Here is a 16,868-nt window from a genome sequence, read left to right on the forward strand (position 1 = left end):
CTCCCTCCCCCTCCTTGTTCTCTCCCCTTCTCTCTCAAAATATTTAAAATCTTTAAATAAATAAAAGAAAAGAAAATGAGACCCCCTTGAGGACTATGTACTACTAATCTTGCTCAGCACCAGTGACTCAACTCTTATCAATTAAACAGCTTCTTCTAAACAAAATGATTGTAGAAGAGTCAGTTGTCTCTGATTGTCTATACTACATAAAATCAAATTTAAAAGAATTATGCTATGACACAGGCTATCCTCCAAGATGCTTGAAAAATGACCATTGTGTATAACATATATGTATGATGAGTACTTAAGAACTGCCATATATTATGAACATATACTTTCCTGTCAGCTTATCTGTACATATATGTTAAAAATCAGGACTTCAAGTTTTGTAGAAATAACGCTGGAATTTGAAAGAGCTGCATGGAGTTAAAGTTTATAGCATGGGAGATTGTCCCTTTGTCACAACTTGGAACACCACCAGGACTTGAAGTATGGAGAGTAAAAGTCCTGTCACTCAAAATTGGCTAAAACAAGGAAGTGGCTGCTATTGAAGCATCTAAGAAAACTTAGTTATTTGTTTATATCCTCTTCAAGTGGGGTTTTATGCATAAGCACCTCATCTTTTCAAAAGGAAATTTCAGGCCAACGGTTCAAGCATATCATTTCTTTACCAGGGTTTTTTGTTGCTGTTTTTTTGGTTTGGGGGGTTTTTGCTTTCATTATAGTTGTGGTTTCTGTTTTCCCATGTTCCATCTTAAATAAATTGTCAGCAAGATCCAGTCTCCATTACTTCACACCTGAGCACTATGATAACTCTTTCTCTCTACTCTATCTCATCACAAAATCCCGTAATAGCTACTGAAGCCTTTTTCACCATTCATCATTCTATCAGCAGTCTTTTGATGGCCTAATGGTCCAATTATGCTGCACTGATACAGATCCCAAGCTGTTCGTTCCACATAGAAGCTGCATGAAAATACTCAAGAAGCCCCAAGTTTAAATATGCCAGAACAAAGCTTCGTATTACATCTTTGTATTATGCCCTTTTTAGATATACAAATATACAACCAAATAACTTGGTACAACCACTGTATAAAGTACATATCTGCCTTCAAATAAAAAAAAAATTGAGGTGTTCTGATTATTTTCAAGGTCAGAAAGTTATAATACTTTTTAATCTAGGTCTTTCCATATGTAGATGCCACAATAGGATTAAATAATACAGATTTAATTAAGGAATTGCCTGTGAAAGAAAAACAGATAGGAGTCAGAGAAGGCAGATTTTTTTGACCACAGTATAATGACAGTGAATAAGAAAAGGGAAGGAAAGTCAGATGGAAGGATCCTAGATCACCATGCAACCTAAGGAAGTTTCAGCAAGACTCTCAGAGAGCCCTCAAGGCAAAGGCGGCTGTCAATAGGGTTCTGAATCTCCCAGGAATGGACCTATTTTGGTAGCCCTTCCATGCTAAACCCTTATCTGGGAGCAGCCCATGGGAAGCATGGCCTTAGAGCAAACAGGGGATGGATGCAGCTGAGCCCTGATCAGGTTCTCTGTGGTTACATTCTCATTCCCCACCACAATTACTTTCTTAAAATATCAAATATAGGGGTGCCTGGGTGGCTCAGTGGGTTAAAGCCTCTGCCTTCGGCTCAGGTCATGATCTCAGGGTCCTGGGATTGAGTCCCGCCATCGGGCTCTCTGCTCAGCAGGGAGCCTGTTTCCCTTCCTCTCTCTGCCTGCCTCTCTGCCTACTTGTAATCTCTCTCTGTCAAATAAATAAATAAAATCTTTTTAAAAAATCAAATATAGTTCATAATTCAGGAATTTATTTTATAGAAAACATTCAAATCCACCTAATCATAATTTCTGTCACAATAGGACTTATATATTATTATGTCAAATATTTAAGACTGGACACAATATGAAGTAAAACAACTGGGTCTCAAAACAATATACTTCATAAATAAGAAGCAAAAGTAATCTTGCTGCCAACATTCCAGAGTTGAGCTGATTTCATCTACACCTTGAATCTGACTGTGTTTAGCATCTTAGGCAAAAACAGAAACAAATTAGGCAATTCTTTATTATTATTATTATTCTTTTTTTAATAACAAAGAAAGCCAATAAATTTAAAACCATCTTTCTTCCTGGAACTAAACTCAAACTGGAATTTATTACTTGCTTCCCTGTACAAATGCTTTCTACCATAATGGGTCATATCTCCAATGGTGGATTTACAAAAGGATCAAAAAGCAGTTCAAGGAGATGATGTTGTATTGACCTCCCCTGACAGTAGAGGACTTACCATTAAGTCAAGGAATTTCTTCTTGGCTTCAGTAGTATGACTCAAAAACCATGCCTTCAAGTATTCTAAAATAATACTGGGAAAAAACTCAAAGAATTCAAATGAGAAAATAAGAAGCCTGCTCATTAGACCAGGCTAGACTTTCCCAATCATCTATTACTATAGAAAGGTCTTTGGCCAATCTTTGAGGGACATAAATTTATAGCAGAATTTATAATCAGTGTTTGCTAAAGTGTGCTCTATAATATCATTCATAGCCCAAGAGAAGATGTTAGAGGATAAGCAAAATTTTAATATATCACTTTAATGTGTTTTAATAAATATATGACCAGCCCATTGAAACCATGAGTTCACAGATAAAATTTAGTCAATAAAACAATTTAAGATGAGTATTAAGTAATGGTATATTGGTAAGAAAACATGGAAAACATCAAATGGTGAGGCTGATGTAGTAGGCTAGATAGTGCCCCCAAAGATGTCTACATACTAATCCCAGAATCTGTGAATGTTCACGTATATGGTGAAAGTTCACATTTTGCAAATATGACTAAACTAAGGATACTGAGATGAGATTATCCTGGAGTATCTGGGAGGGCCCAATGATATCATTGTAAGTGTTCTTAAGAGAGAGACAGGAGGGTCAAACACAGGACTGGGAGATGTTACAAGGAAGCAAGAGGCTGGAGTGATGTAAGGAAGGGGCCATGGGCCAAAGAACACAAGTGGCCTCCAGAAGCTGAAAAATACAAGGAGCAAATTCTCTGAAGCTCCAAGAAGGAACTACTCCTGCCAACAACCTGATTTTAAACCCATTTAGAAGACTAATTTTAGACTTCTGACCTCCAGAACTGTAAAAGAGTAAATTCCTCTTGTTTTAAGCCAATAATAATTTATAACAGCAGAAATGGGAAACGAACACAGATGTTTATCAAATGACTGACATTTGTGAAACATTGTTTTGGCAAGTGTCTGAAGGCAGGTATTTTACGTCACTGATTAAGGCAATAGTCATAAGCTACAGATGCCAGGCTTGTAATTTGTGTATTCATTCAACAAATATTTCTGCAAGTTACTCATTACCCTGGTATATAATTCATCTGGATGTGGACACTTGAAATCAGTTTTGTAATTTAATGATAATAATTAGTTAATAGCATTTATTGATCATTAAGCAGGTAAGACATTGTTCTAAGCCCTTTATATATATTATCTAGCCTTATGGGATAGTTTCTGTTATAATCCATACTTTTATAGATGGACTTTGCTGAGGAATGGAAAGGTAAAATAACTTACCCAAAATCACACAGTTGTGGAGCCAGCTTTGAACCTACAGGTCTATTTTTATTTAGAGCCTGGGCTTTCACCATATTTAAGGAGTTCTAGATGTTCTCTTTCCATTTCCTAGCCTAAATTTGGCTTCAGTTCCCCCTTAGAGTGTTGCTATGCTCTTCACTAAGTGATCATTCTTCTGGTTGTAGAAGCCAAAGCAAACTAAAAATAGTTCTGCCTTCCCTCTGCCGATTGATCATATTAATGTTTGTTAATAATTTTCTATTATTATGTTTGTTAATAATTTTCTCAATAGGAAGCTACTTCAAATACAAAATAATATAAAGTAAAATACCTTTAACATTAAACAAAACTCATGGAGAAGTAATAAAAATTTAACACTCAATTAAAATGTCATCAATTTTCTTTACAGGAATTTAGACTAATCTGTGTCTTTGCCCTTAGAAAAAGCAATATGGACATACTCCATTACTGTGGAACCTTGGAAAAGACATTTAGGCCCTTTGGGCACCAAGACGCTCTTCTGAAAAATTGGAGTTGGACTGAAAAATTGGAGTTCCCCAAGCCTTCTTTGAGTTCCTAAATTCAATGACTGCAATATATTTGTTTATTTGGGGGAAAAGTACTTCAACAGAACCCTGTCTGTTAATATGATACAGGACTCTGATTCACCAGATGTTTCTAAGATCCATGTGTCTTTGATTCTAGACTTATTACCTATCTTATAGACTACTTATGAAATGTGTTCCCTTTCAGTGGCTGGGACCATGTCATTATGTTTTCTTTAATGGTCTACTTGCTTCTGTGCACTTTCTACCTCTTGGTGAAAATCAGTACCCATTTAGTTTTAACTTAATCTTCTATTACAGTTTTCCAAATACTGCCTGCTTCAGCCACCCCAGTTAATATATAACATCACTTAGTTAACAGGCTCAGAAATGTCCAAAGTTAAGAATGTTGCAGGAAGGGGCGCCTGGGTGGCTCAGTGGGTTAAAGCCTCTGCCTTCAGCTCAGGTCATGATCCCAGGTCCTGGGATTGAGCCCCGCACCGGGCTCTCTGCTCAGCAGGGAGCCTGCTTCCCCCTCTCTCTCTGCCTTCCTCTCTGCCTACTTGTGATCTCTGTCTGTCAAATAAATAAATAAAATCTTAAAAAAAAAAAAGAATGTTGCAGGAAGAATATCTGCATTAGGTATATATGGTCGGACCAGATGACCTCTTAGGGTCCCAGTTTTCTAGGAAATGTAATTTTAACACTGAAGATCCTAGATACCAGGAATCCCTTAGTCCTGGGAAAAGCAAGATGGTTGGTTGCCCTTTCTTAGGTCCCTTAGATCCTAAGACTCTACATCAGTGCTGTCCAATAGAATTTTCTGCAATGATAGAAATGTTCTATATCTAACGCTATCCAATTCAATAGCCTCGTGTAGCTATTAAGTACCTGAAATATGAAAAATACAATTGAGAAACTGAATTTTAATTAAGTAGCCACATGTAACAAGTGGCCACTGTGTGGGACAGCACAGTTCTAGGTGAGGCCATGGAAATGATCATTAGTGAGGTGTTTCTTACACAGCCCTTAAGGAAGCATGCTGGAAAGCAGTATGATTGCATACTTGTATGACATCAACCCACCAGCTTTATGTCCTGTATCCACTGTTATACCAACAAGGCGTATAATAAGTTTACTCAGGAATATTGATAAGACTTGCCTTTATTACTCTTGAGATCAAAAAATAGATTCCATGATGGCTCTTTGAGAAACAAGTGATTTCAGTTATGTATTTAGTCTGAGTTTCGGTAGGCCAGTAATCATATCCAAATGGAAGTACTCTAGTATAATCAGTACTCTGGTTTGCTACTGAGACAGGAGCAGCTGTGGATTTTAGGTGTATGGAGAGTGAGCCCTTTCTTGTGGTTTAGTGAGGCTAGGGACATTATACCAAATTAAGTTCCATCTTGGAATGAGGGCTGATTTAAAATTTTCCTACGAGAAAACCAGGGAACTGAAGTTTGCTTTATTAATTAAAGTGAGCAGTCAGCAGACAGAAAAACACAACAGTACATCCTAAAGAAAAAAGAGACTTTTCTTGAATTGCAGAATGTTGACACCATACATCTGTCTGACATCAAAGCTGTTGGTTATAAATCTTGCAGATAACTGATCATCCCAAATCCACAAAGGCAAAAGTTGAAAGAGAAGTTGGAACATCAGAAGAGGCAAAGAAACTCCACAGCCCCTGAAGGAGTTGAAGCCAGTTACAGTGTGACATATATCTTAGGTTTCTGCAGGACTTGGCTGTCCATTTAAATGCTAATGAGCAACCCTGGCATATCCCAGGGATTAAAGTGCTGAAGCAGGCGGCAGCACTGGAAATTTCAGACTGTTCTTGAATATTCAGTATCCATGTGCTAAAGAGTTCAGGTATACTTTTAAATGTCAGAGGACAAACCACAGTTCTCACTATGCTATGCTATGAATTTTTTGGCAATGTACCACTTTCTAAAGAAAGTGCGAGTGCAGTTTTACGTTTTCAAGTGATTTTTATTCACTTGATCTGATAAGTAAAACAAGAGATCATTACCTGCAGTTTATACACAGGGTATTAATTGAAAGGCAAATTCAAAAGTTCTTCCTGGTTAAAATTTTTTTAAAACTCTTTAACTTTCAATCATCTTCAGCTGTAAGAACTGAAAACAGATATTTGAGGCAAATTTCAGGGTTTTTTTCTTATTTTCTTACTCTGTATTTGGTTCTGTGGCACATCAAACCATACTAATATCACTGAGCCAGCAATAAGCGGGCACTTTAAGAGATAGTAATAACATGTTATTGAATTTCATGCCTTGAAAAAAGGAAGAAGCTATCCAAAGGCTGAGATTGAGCTTCCAGAAGATCAATTATAAAGGGAAATTTACATGCTCTATGGATAACTGCTATAACCTCTAGAGAGCACGGGTTCTTAGTATTCTTCAACTGTTATACACATTTTCTTTCACATGTCAGGTGTTGGGCTAGATGCTGAGGGTGTAATAAAAATAGTAAACATTCATACACTGATTGTCCTGTGATTAGCACTATGTGAGTGCTTTACATATGGTAATTCGCTTAAACCTGTGAGGATGTAATCCAGCCTGTGGGTTGTAAACACCCTTATGAGGTAAATATTTATGGCTGGGGAAGCTGTAGCAGGGATTATGTAAACTAGCCAAATTAATACAGGTTGTCATAATGAAAATGGGAATCAAACCCATACAGTCTGATCTCGAAATCTACACTCTTAAAACCACTATACCTATTGCCTTAGTCCTTAATGTTACATTCCAGTGACATTTTGGCCAATCTTCTGTTTGAAATTTCTTTAGGTATTTGGCTTTTTAAAAAATAAAATATTGGCTCTCACTCAATGATGAATGCCTTGTGGTTTCCCTCGTGTGGTGATTTGCCCACGTGTGATGTTCTATAAATGTTTGTGCTGCAGTCAGTATAGTTAGAAGGAAGGTTTTGGAAATAAAGAGAACCTAGATACAATCCCAGCCCAACCACTCCCTCAATGCATCAACTCAGTTTCTTCATCTGTAAAATGGAAATAATGGAGTTATTGTGAGGATCAAAGGAGATAATGCTATAAAAGTTTTTAGCACAGCACCTGTCATATAAAAAGCTTGCAATGAAAGCTCAGTTTTTGGTTAAAATAAATTACTTGTTTTAAATAATTGTTAGACATTACTTTGTCTTTAAATTAGAAATGAACGTAAAAATATGGGGCCATGAAAGACCTGAGAGAATCTAGGCCAAAACCTAGAGCTGAGGAAATCGAGGTCTAGTCGATGTAGGAAAGAACATTAGGGTTTGAAGCCGACAGCCAAGAAAGAATTCTTGAGACATCTTTGGTGCAAAAAGGTGGTTTTATTAAAGCACAGGGACAGGACCCATGGGCAGAAAGAGCTGCAGTGGGGTCATGAAGAATACGGCTTTATACACTTTCAAGTTGGGAGGGGGTTAAGGATAGCATAAGTCTATGAGGAATCTTGGAAGCAAGGTTTCCAGGACCTCGAGGGCACTAGCTATTGTTGGGGAAAGGTCATTTATTACTGTCTAATAAAACCTTAGTCGTGAGACCCTTCAGATGTGTATATCAGTGGGTCATATGCTTGGGGGATGATTGCCAACACGTATCTTGGGGGGTTTAGAGATAAAGGAAGTTTCCAAAGGAACTTTTATATGTTAAAGTAGACGTACAGGATCCTGGTAGGGCTAGGATTGCCTTTGGCCCTTAGCAAAGTATTGACTTCGAGACAGTTGAGTCCCTAGAGGAATGTCACTCTGCCTGTTTCAAGGACTTTTCAGTGGGCTGTATGTAGTAAGGAAACTTAATAATTTTTCTTCTGCCTTTGTTTCCCACATTATAGTCAGACTAGAACCCTGACCATTTAATGTCCACTCAGGTATGTTTATATAAGGATCCCTCCTCCATCCCCTCTGTTCTTCTATTACTTTATTTACTCACTCAATACACTTTTTATTAAAGTGCCTCCCTAGGTACCAGGCTCTGTGATAAGGATAAAGCAAATAACAAGTTCCTACTTCTCACCCACTTTCTTCTCTGGCAGTGGTTCTTAGAATGCGGATCCTGGACTAGCAGCAGCAGCATCACTTGGTGTGATGGTTAACTTCCTGGGATACCTTTGCTGGGCCCTGAGGTACCTAGACCTTTTGTCAGTCATTATTCTGGCTGTGAGGGCATTTCTGGATGAGATTAACATTTGAATTGGTAGCTTGAGTGAAGTAGATTGCCTTCCCTACCGTGGGTGAGCCTCATCTAATCCATGGATGCCCTGGATAGAACAAAACAGCTGGATAAGAGAGAATTCCGGCCTGTCTGCATGACCTGGAAAACACCTCTTTTCTTGCCTTTGGACTGGCACTAAAAAAATTACTTCTTCTTGGGTCTCCAGACTGCTGCCCTTTAGACTAGAACTTACACCATCAGCTTTCCTTTACTTAGGCCTTCAGATTTAGACTGAAACTCACACTATTAGCTTTCTTGGGTTTCTAGCTGGCTGACTGCAACTCTTGGAACTTCTTGGCTTCCATGACCACATGAACCAATTTGTTTCTTTCTTTTCTTTTCTTTTTTTTTTTTTTTTAGATTTTATTTATTTATTTATTTAACAGAGAGAGACAGTGAGAAAGAGAACACAAGCTAGGGGAGAGGGAGAGGGAGAAGCAGGCTTCTGCTGAGCAGGAAGCCCGATGCTGGGCTGGATCCCAGGACCCAGGGATCATGACCTGAGCTGAAGGCAGACACTTATGGACTGAGCCACGCAGCCACCCCTGAACCAATTTCTATAAATCAATCAATCAATCAATCAGTCAGTCAGTCAGTCAGTCCTGTGGTTCTGTTTCCCTGGAGAATGCTGACTACTAATACATTCAGGAATTCCACTCAGGCTGTACCCTGAGAGTGGGGGCCCATCAATTTGTGTTTTGCCAAGCCCTCCAGGTGATTATTACATGCATTAAAGCTTAAGGACACACCTTAGATTGACCAGACCAGTGAAGAGGGCAGTATTTTAATACCAGCAGAGTTTAACTCCTGAGTCAAGCCTTATATTCAGATCTCACAAATGCATGTCACTTCCCTGAATTAAACCATTTTGATAGAATACCTTTCCTTCAGTAACAAGTAGGAGGCCCTGGTTGTCTAATTTCTTAACGAGCTTAGTGCATATAAATATAAGTGTAAATATGCTAGGTATTTGTTGGTGTTGCTCAATATAAATATATTCTAAAGACAAAATGAAACACATAAGAAAGCTCCCTCAAACCCTCAGAGATTCTAATAGTTTTACTTTTGGTGTGGATGGACCTTATCATGCAAGCAAGCTGCAGGAACAACAAAACATTTTTACATCAGGCAGTGTTCAGCAGAGCCGGCTCAATTTGCATGGTGCTCCCTCCCCAGGCACTGTGATCTTTATTATTCCTTCCCCATGATTATACATGAGGCTCTGCTTTCAGACTCTTCAAGGGCAATCAGAGGAGCTATAGGAATTCACATTTTGCTGTTCCATTACCAAAACACACTGTCCTCGGGGCTATTCTGAGTTCCTGTGAACTATGGGTGGTGCATGTTTGCCATTTTCATAGTAAGAGTCAGTCAGTAAGGAAAGTCACAGACTTTTGTTTTCCTCAAGGAACATCATCTGGAAAGAGTTTCATTTCTTTCCCAACAGAAGGAGCGCTTGAACAGATGACAGACCGTTCATGTCAAACACATTGTACCGTACAAGGTCCGTGTGTGGTGTTCTGTAGAGGTAAGACAGACCCATAGCCAGATACCATGTTCTGGAATTCTTTGCCGGCAGAGCAGCAGTGAGTTTTTTAGTAAATGTACACAACAAGTGAATTACGATGTGTTATCGGCTATTAATCAAATAATCGGAACTTATATTTGTTATCACCCACAAATATTCACTGAGAGCTTCTATGTACAAGCCAATGTCCATGGCATTTTACACAGACATAAACACAGAAACCCTAACTTATCATCATTATCACCAAGTGTATATTGTGTACTGTATACAAGCTGGTGTCTTTGGCCATCATGCACAGACACCTATAAACTAAAAGGACATTTGCTGAGCATCTTTACATATTGAGTGCCTTTACTAAGGCATTTTGTGTATATTTAGTCATATCCTCTTGACATCAATATGAAGCAGGCATTATTGTCACCTTTATAGATGAGAAAGTGACATATGGAGATGTTAAATAATTTGCTCAAAATCACTTATTTTTGTGAAATGGAAAAAAACAGATCTCAAATCTGGATCTTTCTGAATCTGAACATTGTTTTCTCTGTGCTTCCAGAAGTTTTATCTAAATGTTAAATCAGAACACATATATAAAATAAACAAATACCTCTACAACAATGCAAATCTGAAAATACAAAGTGACAAATGAAAGATATGAAGAGTAAAGGTCAAAAAGCTGTTCTACCAAGGTCCAGACAGCCAATCAGAAACCACACCAGGTATCTTAACAAAGAGATTGACCAAATAGGTATTAGAGAACTGACAGGCAAAAGGGACCTCAGAGATAATCACAGCAAACAGCTCCCACTCCTACATTATGGAAACAAAAACAAGAGGTTGGAAGTATCAGAACTTAAAAACTCAGAGGTTTTTTCCTAGAACACTGTTATAAAACACTCCTAAGATATATAAAGAAATGAACAAAAATCAAACAAGAACTTATTCAGGGATTTTGAGTTTATAAAGTATTAATTTACCCTTTCAACATGGATACAGTGGCCACCCCCCATGGGCCAAACTCTGATACCATCCTAGAAATAGCATGATGATCAAGATAAACAGTTCTTATCTTCAGAGTGATAGCAGTTTAATAGAGTTTTCCAGTTAACTTGTTTACTTTGTTCCTGATAACCACATTGGGGAAGGATATCATCATCATCTTCATATCATCATCATCCTTATTTTCAAGAATAAGCTGAAGCCTCATTAGGGGAAGACATCCCATTCTTTGTGTTACAGAGCAGACACAATTTGGGTTCTTTTCACTATAACATAATGATAGGCTATTTGTAGGTCTACTCCTTCTCTCCCAGGAAATGTATCCCTGTTCTCATAATGGGAGCCTATGGGAATATGTGCTTAATAAGCTTGAATGAAGGTCAGCTTTTCTGGAACACATCTGGTCTGTGAAATAAGACTGAGTATAGATTTGAAAGTTTTTTCCAAGAAAGAACAGTTTTCTCTGGATATTTAACAATTGGGGCTCTAACCCTCTCATCTCTTATTTGTTGAATATGAAGGATCGGAACTGTATCTTTAATTCCTCTGGCCTCTTCTTTCCACCTTCTTTATGAACTTTTGCCTCACAGTCCCCCAAAAGGAGACCTTACTAGGCTAATACGCCTTGTGGATCTTAAAGAAGAACAAAGCATACACTGGTTCTCTTCTCTCTCTATCCATTTACTTCTTCTCAATGTCATTAGCTTTAAACAATGCCTGGTAAGGGGTCATTTGATAACAATTTAAGATGACAAAAATGTTAAGTCTCAAAGAAAAGGAATTCTGAAATGACAGACAATGATGTTGTACCTGCACTCTTTGCTGAAATCATAGCACATTGGCTTTCTGTTCTTAGTTTTAGCTTTGATTCATTAATCTCTCCTGAAGCTGTAGTCATTAGAGTGAGATATTTATGTTACACCTACACAAGCTTTTATGGTAGAATGATAGGTGCTTTTCATACATAAACTTATAAATCCTTACAACAATCCCACCAGGTAGATACCTGGTATATAAAGGAAGAAACAAAAATTGCTTTTAAAACTCCCTCCTTTCTTACATGCTTTCCTTAAAAAAAAAAAAAAATAGCAACGTGGAAGTGTAATTAAATAAAATATTTACAGATAAGTAAGTCACCCAACTAAAAAGCATTGGAACTATGATTTGAACCCAGAGCTCTCTGACAACAAAGTTTGTGCTTTTCCTCTTATACTAGCACTTCCCAAACTTTATACACCCAGAGATGATGTCCACAAGGTTTTAATAATGTTGGTCCTCTGAAGACATCCATTATCAAGTATATTTGGGAAATAGTGAACACCCTTGATTCTTTTGGATATTGACAGTGTGTAGTATGTAGCAAATTAAGACTTTTGAGAAGTCCTGCAGAATAGAGAAAAAAAAAGAACTCTTTATTTGGCTTGGACTAGCATTTGAGTTTCTGTTCCTCTGCCTGTTTAAACTGTAGGATAGAGATAATGGGACTTCGCAATGCATCAGTCAAAACAATGAAAAAACAAGGAAAAGTGCTAGACTTGGATAAAAGACTCCCCATTGGTCCAGGGTCACTGTCCGGGTCCAGAGGATCTGCTGAAATCTAGAGGGCAGTGTTAATGATGATCTTTGGAACAAACGTGTCATGTAAGAAATGGAAAAGTTCCTTAGAAGGAAGAGTGGTCTAAGTTGGAAAGGACCCATTTAGCTGGAAGCACTGTGTAGTTATAGTATGATGAATGGGCATGAAGAGGCTGCAATTAAAAAGAGAATCATCACTTTATAATTGTATATATAGTTATTTTTGGGTCCTTCTCAATCTATAGATGAAGGCCAACAAGAGAGACTGACTAATTTTCCTAGGGTGAACAAACATCTCAGTTTGTAGGATTTTCAGTCTAAAATTGGGAGACTCATGGGTAAACCTGGCTAGTGGGCCACCTTACATTTACTAAAAAATTATTATTTGCAAAGGTTGTTACTAATACTCAGGCACCTTGTCCATGTGATCTGAACACATTTTAAAATTTTATTCACTTTGTCAAGGGAGTTCATTACACAGATAATTAATGACATAGTTTTGATGTAGATTGAAGAATCCTTGTGTATTTGATGCTAAACAGATTTGGGATCTGTCAGGGATTCACCAAGTTTTTATTCTTAGCAAATTGGAGCAGAGGGCAGTGTAATTAATCTGATATTGGCCCCTTTAGTAATGTAGGCCTGGTCCAAGGAGACTTGTGCCAATTCCAGGACTGACAGGACGGATCCACCTGGGAGGCAGAAAGCACCAAGTTTCAGGGTTATAAAGGCCTCTAGTAAGTGGTCAGCCATAGAAGTCCACGATTCATAAAGATTGACAGGCTACATTCAGTTAGTGTTTATAAGAAGAGAAGGGACATGGCCTCTGAATTAGGAATCAGGGCAAAGCTTCAAGTGGTAGAACCAGCAAGAACAAAGAAGGACCAGGTCTCAAAGACAAGGCAAGTACAAGAGACCATGGGAACATCACAGAGAAGTGAGAGGCAATATGTCGGCCAGCATGCAGGGCTTCACACCCTAATGTATGACAGGCAGTAAGGTGTTTAATAGGATTGTACAAACCAACAAACTCCCTCCAGGACATTTCATATTAAACTTTTCCTGACTGTGAAGAGATCAAGGGCCCCAGGCTTCTAAATACTTCCTATCCGAGAAGAGCAAGACTGAACATGTATATGGGAAGATCATCAGAACAAGCCAGCAAAGACAAAGAGGAAATGGGGCCTACTAATTGCTAGTTTCAGCAACTGTTCATTCAGTTCCTGAGGGCTTGGGAGTTCTGGGAATCGATACATAGAGAGAACAACTTTGAAGTCACAGTCATCTTCTACCCACTCAGTATCGTGTGAAATGTTCAGGGAAGACCCATAAATACTGTGTTTGCATGCCTTATCCTCTTTAGCATCCCACCTGAGGTCTTCTGGAGAACAAATGCTTGTTGTGGGTGGCACTCTTCATGGGGCAGGACATGGAGAATGTGGGACTGGGGCATAGAGTTCCACATCATCTTATGTAAGGGCAAATGTTAAGTGGTTGGTTTATTCCTAAAGTAGGAGGAGATGGAGGGACTTGGCAAAGCTGTCATCCTCATTTTTTATCATGTAGGGCCTCTTTTACAAAAAAGATAGCAATCTGTTTATTTTACAGTTAAAAAATGGAAGAGTTGCTTTCTGAAATTTCAGTGTTAGAGTTCATGGTCCTGCATATCTTCTGAACCTACATAAAAATGTCTGATTTAAAGTTGGCTGTTGTTGAATTATGATGCTGAAAATCATGCCACCACACTCTGAAACCTTGCAAATGAAAGCCCTTGTAAAGTTCCTTTTAAAATTTTTTTTTTTTTTTTAACAAGGGCATCTTATAGAATGTTTCCAATGGCTGGAGGGGAAATAAAGAGATTAATCACTTTATAAGCACCAATTAATGTGACTCTTTATGCTATTAGTGTCTTACTGGACAATCAATTTTTAAAAAGAAATAAAAGTTTCTAGAATTTACATTGCCATGTTTCAGCTAATGTCTGTTTATTATTCCCTGGCTCAACTACTTGCTGATTTATATCCTTAAAACAAAGTCCTTACAAATATTTCCTTCATTTGAAAATCCAGTTTTAGATTTAATACTCTACAGTTAGTTCCTCTAAAAGGGAAGATCTGGAAACAAAAAAGTAATATAATTTTCTGAGAAGAACTCTGTAGATTAAGTTCTAAGTGTAATTCCTTTACATAGCAACTTCCTCCAGATCTTCTTGCACCCTCTAAGCTTACCTTGTTATTCAAGCATTTCCCAGTAAGGTCACTTTTTGCTATTCCTTTCAATATGGATAATCCTAGGGTTTTGTGGTCTTTTTTTGCCTCTTCACATATTTTATCTGGACCACCACCTCATTACTTCAACTGACATCTCTAAACTTATGACACTAAATTTATAGCTCTACCCTCCAAACCCTCTAAAGCTCTCAACTGCCTTATTGATACCTTTCTTGGGAAATTTCATAGCATCTCAAGCTCAACATGTCTAAAACTGCTCTGCCCATCACTTTTTTCTCTTTTATTTTCTATTTCAGGAAATGCCATGACTGCTATCAGTTGGGCACGCCTGAAATTTGTGAATTGTCTTCGACTTTACTCTCCCTAGAAAGTGACCCTCCACAACCAATATTGCTCACAGTCCATAGTGAAGGTCCTAACAAATTTCCTCCTGCCAAGTGTGGCTCCTGATCCTCCATCTCACACTGGGTGATGCCATTAAAGTTTTCTTATAGCACTAACGCTGAATGAAGGTCTAGAATGAGGTGAGACCTGAACTCTCTGAGTCATGCTATCTTAGGAGCCAAAGCAAGCCCCCACCTCTCTGTCTCTCTCTCTCTTTCATCCATTTGTGATTCATGAGGCTCAGTAGAAGAGAGCTACCAAGCTGCACTCAGAATTATTTCTGTCTTCTAACTCCAAGTGTGTTTCTTTCTTTTTTTAAAGATCCTATTTATTTGACAGAGACCACAAGTAGGCAGAGAGGCAGGCAGAGAGAGAGAGGAAGGGAAGCAGGCTTCCTGCCAAGCAGAGAGCCCGATGCGGGGCTCGATCCCAGGACCCTGAGATCTTGACCCGAGCCGAAGGCAGAGAAAGGTGGCACTGAGCCACCCAGGCGCCCCTCCAAGTGTGTTTCTTAATCAAGAGTGTTGAGTTCTCCAAAAGATGCTTCAAGATATCACTTTGTACACATCCAGAATGTCTGAACCCCATTTAGATCAGGTTGGGGTAGCAATCATCTATTTAGACAAATGACATGTAAAGCTTGAGGCTCCAGACAATTCCTGAATGTCTCTGTTTACTAGGTTGGGGACTATAATTTGAGGAGCTAGTTGAAAACCAGGGTTCACTTGTCAAATCACAGCAGTTCAAATCGATGCTCTCATAACATTTTGAAAAGTGCTTTGGTATTTACATAAAGAAGTTGAAAGAGGCTCTCTTCCATGATCCCAGTAAATAAGGTTCTTTGCTAAATAAACATGCTGTTTGAGATATGGTTCTTTTGTGCCCTCTACCCACTAAAGAAGAGGACTATGAGCACCTAATTTTGTGTGATGTAGTTGTGAGGCCACAAGCAATAACTTGTGCCCATAGCCCTGCTGAACAAGGGCTGAGTCACCTGCCAAGTCAGGAAATGAGAGAACAGCAATTGTACATATTATCTGGTGATCTCACTTGGAGTCATTGCTGAGTTTCAACCAATTTCCAAGGGACTTTTTTTTTTCAGTGACCATCCTAAGTATTATTTTACTAACATGAAACAAAACGTTTGAAAATTTTGTGGAATTTTTATATGGAAGTTAATTTAAGCTTCACAGAAATTTGTGCCTTACTTAAGAAAGAGGGTCTGCCCTTTTGTGCTAACATGTATTGTCTTCAATGCCCAGCCATTTCGTAGCTATATAGAGAAATATTTGACTTATCATATTCTCTAATTTAATTATTAAAAAACTAAGGCTACAACTGACTGAAATTTGTCCTTTCTCAATAATTCCACTTGAATCATAGTCCTTTCAAAAAGAGGTCATCCTTTTTCTCCTCCCTGCTCCTTATATCATTTAGTAAATAATCTCAGCATCTGTTTCCTACATTCCATTATTTCCTTTTTTTTTTCTTTTTTAACCTGAGAATAATGTGATGGTGTTGATGATTTAGAAAGACCAGGTTGTATCTGGGCAGAGTATGGATTGGAAAGAGACTGGATAAGGGAAGTAGACTGGGGCCAGAATAAGCTGGGGTCCTGGCTTAGAAGCCCTGAGGCGCCACGTCAGTAGGACCAGATGCCACATCAGTAGGACCAGATGTGAGAGGAGCCAGGACAAATTGGCTCTGGCACAGGTTTGGCTTATAGAGATAGATGGGAGTAGGAGGAGGGTGCTGCTAAGG

The 16,868-nt window shown here is 38.4% G+C and overlaps 1 protein-coding gene across 2 annotated transcripts in view; it reads left to right on the forward strand.

Annotated features, from left to right (window-relative positions):
• The window catches only part of LMNTD1 (lamin tail domain containing 1), a 451,801-nt gene that overhangs the window by 268,319 nt on the left and 166,614 nt on the right, over positions 1 to 16,868 (forward strand). Inside the window, exon 1 of one of the 2 annotated variants that reach the window (XM_046012615.1) lies at positions 9,841 to 9,918. The exons of the other annotated variant lie outside the window; for it this stretch is intronic. The gene's annotated coding sequence lies outside the window, so the exon portion shown is untranslated. Of the gene's footprint in view, positions 1 to 9,840; positions 9,919 to 16,868 lie in introns of those variants that run through there. 2 annotated transcript variants of the gene reach the window in all.

Source organism: Meles meles, chromosome 7, assembly GCF_922984935.1.
Source record: "Meles meles chromosome 7, mMelMel3.1 paternal haplotype, whole genome shotgun sequence".
In the NCBI taxonomy this organism is placed as follows: domain Eukaryota; kingdom Metazoa; phylum Chordata; class Mammalia; order Carnivora; family Mustelidae; genus Meles; species Meles meles.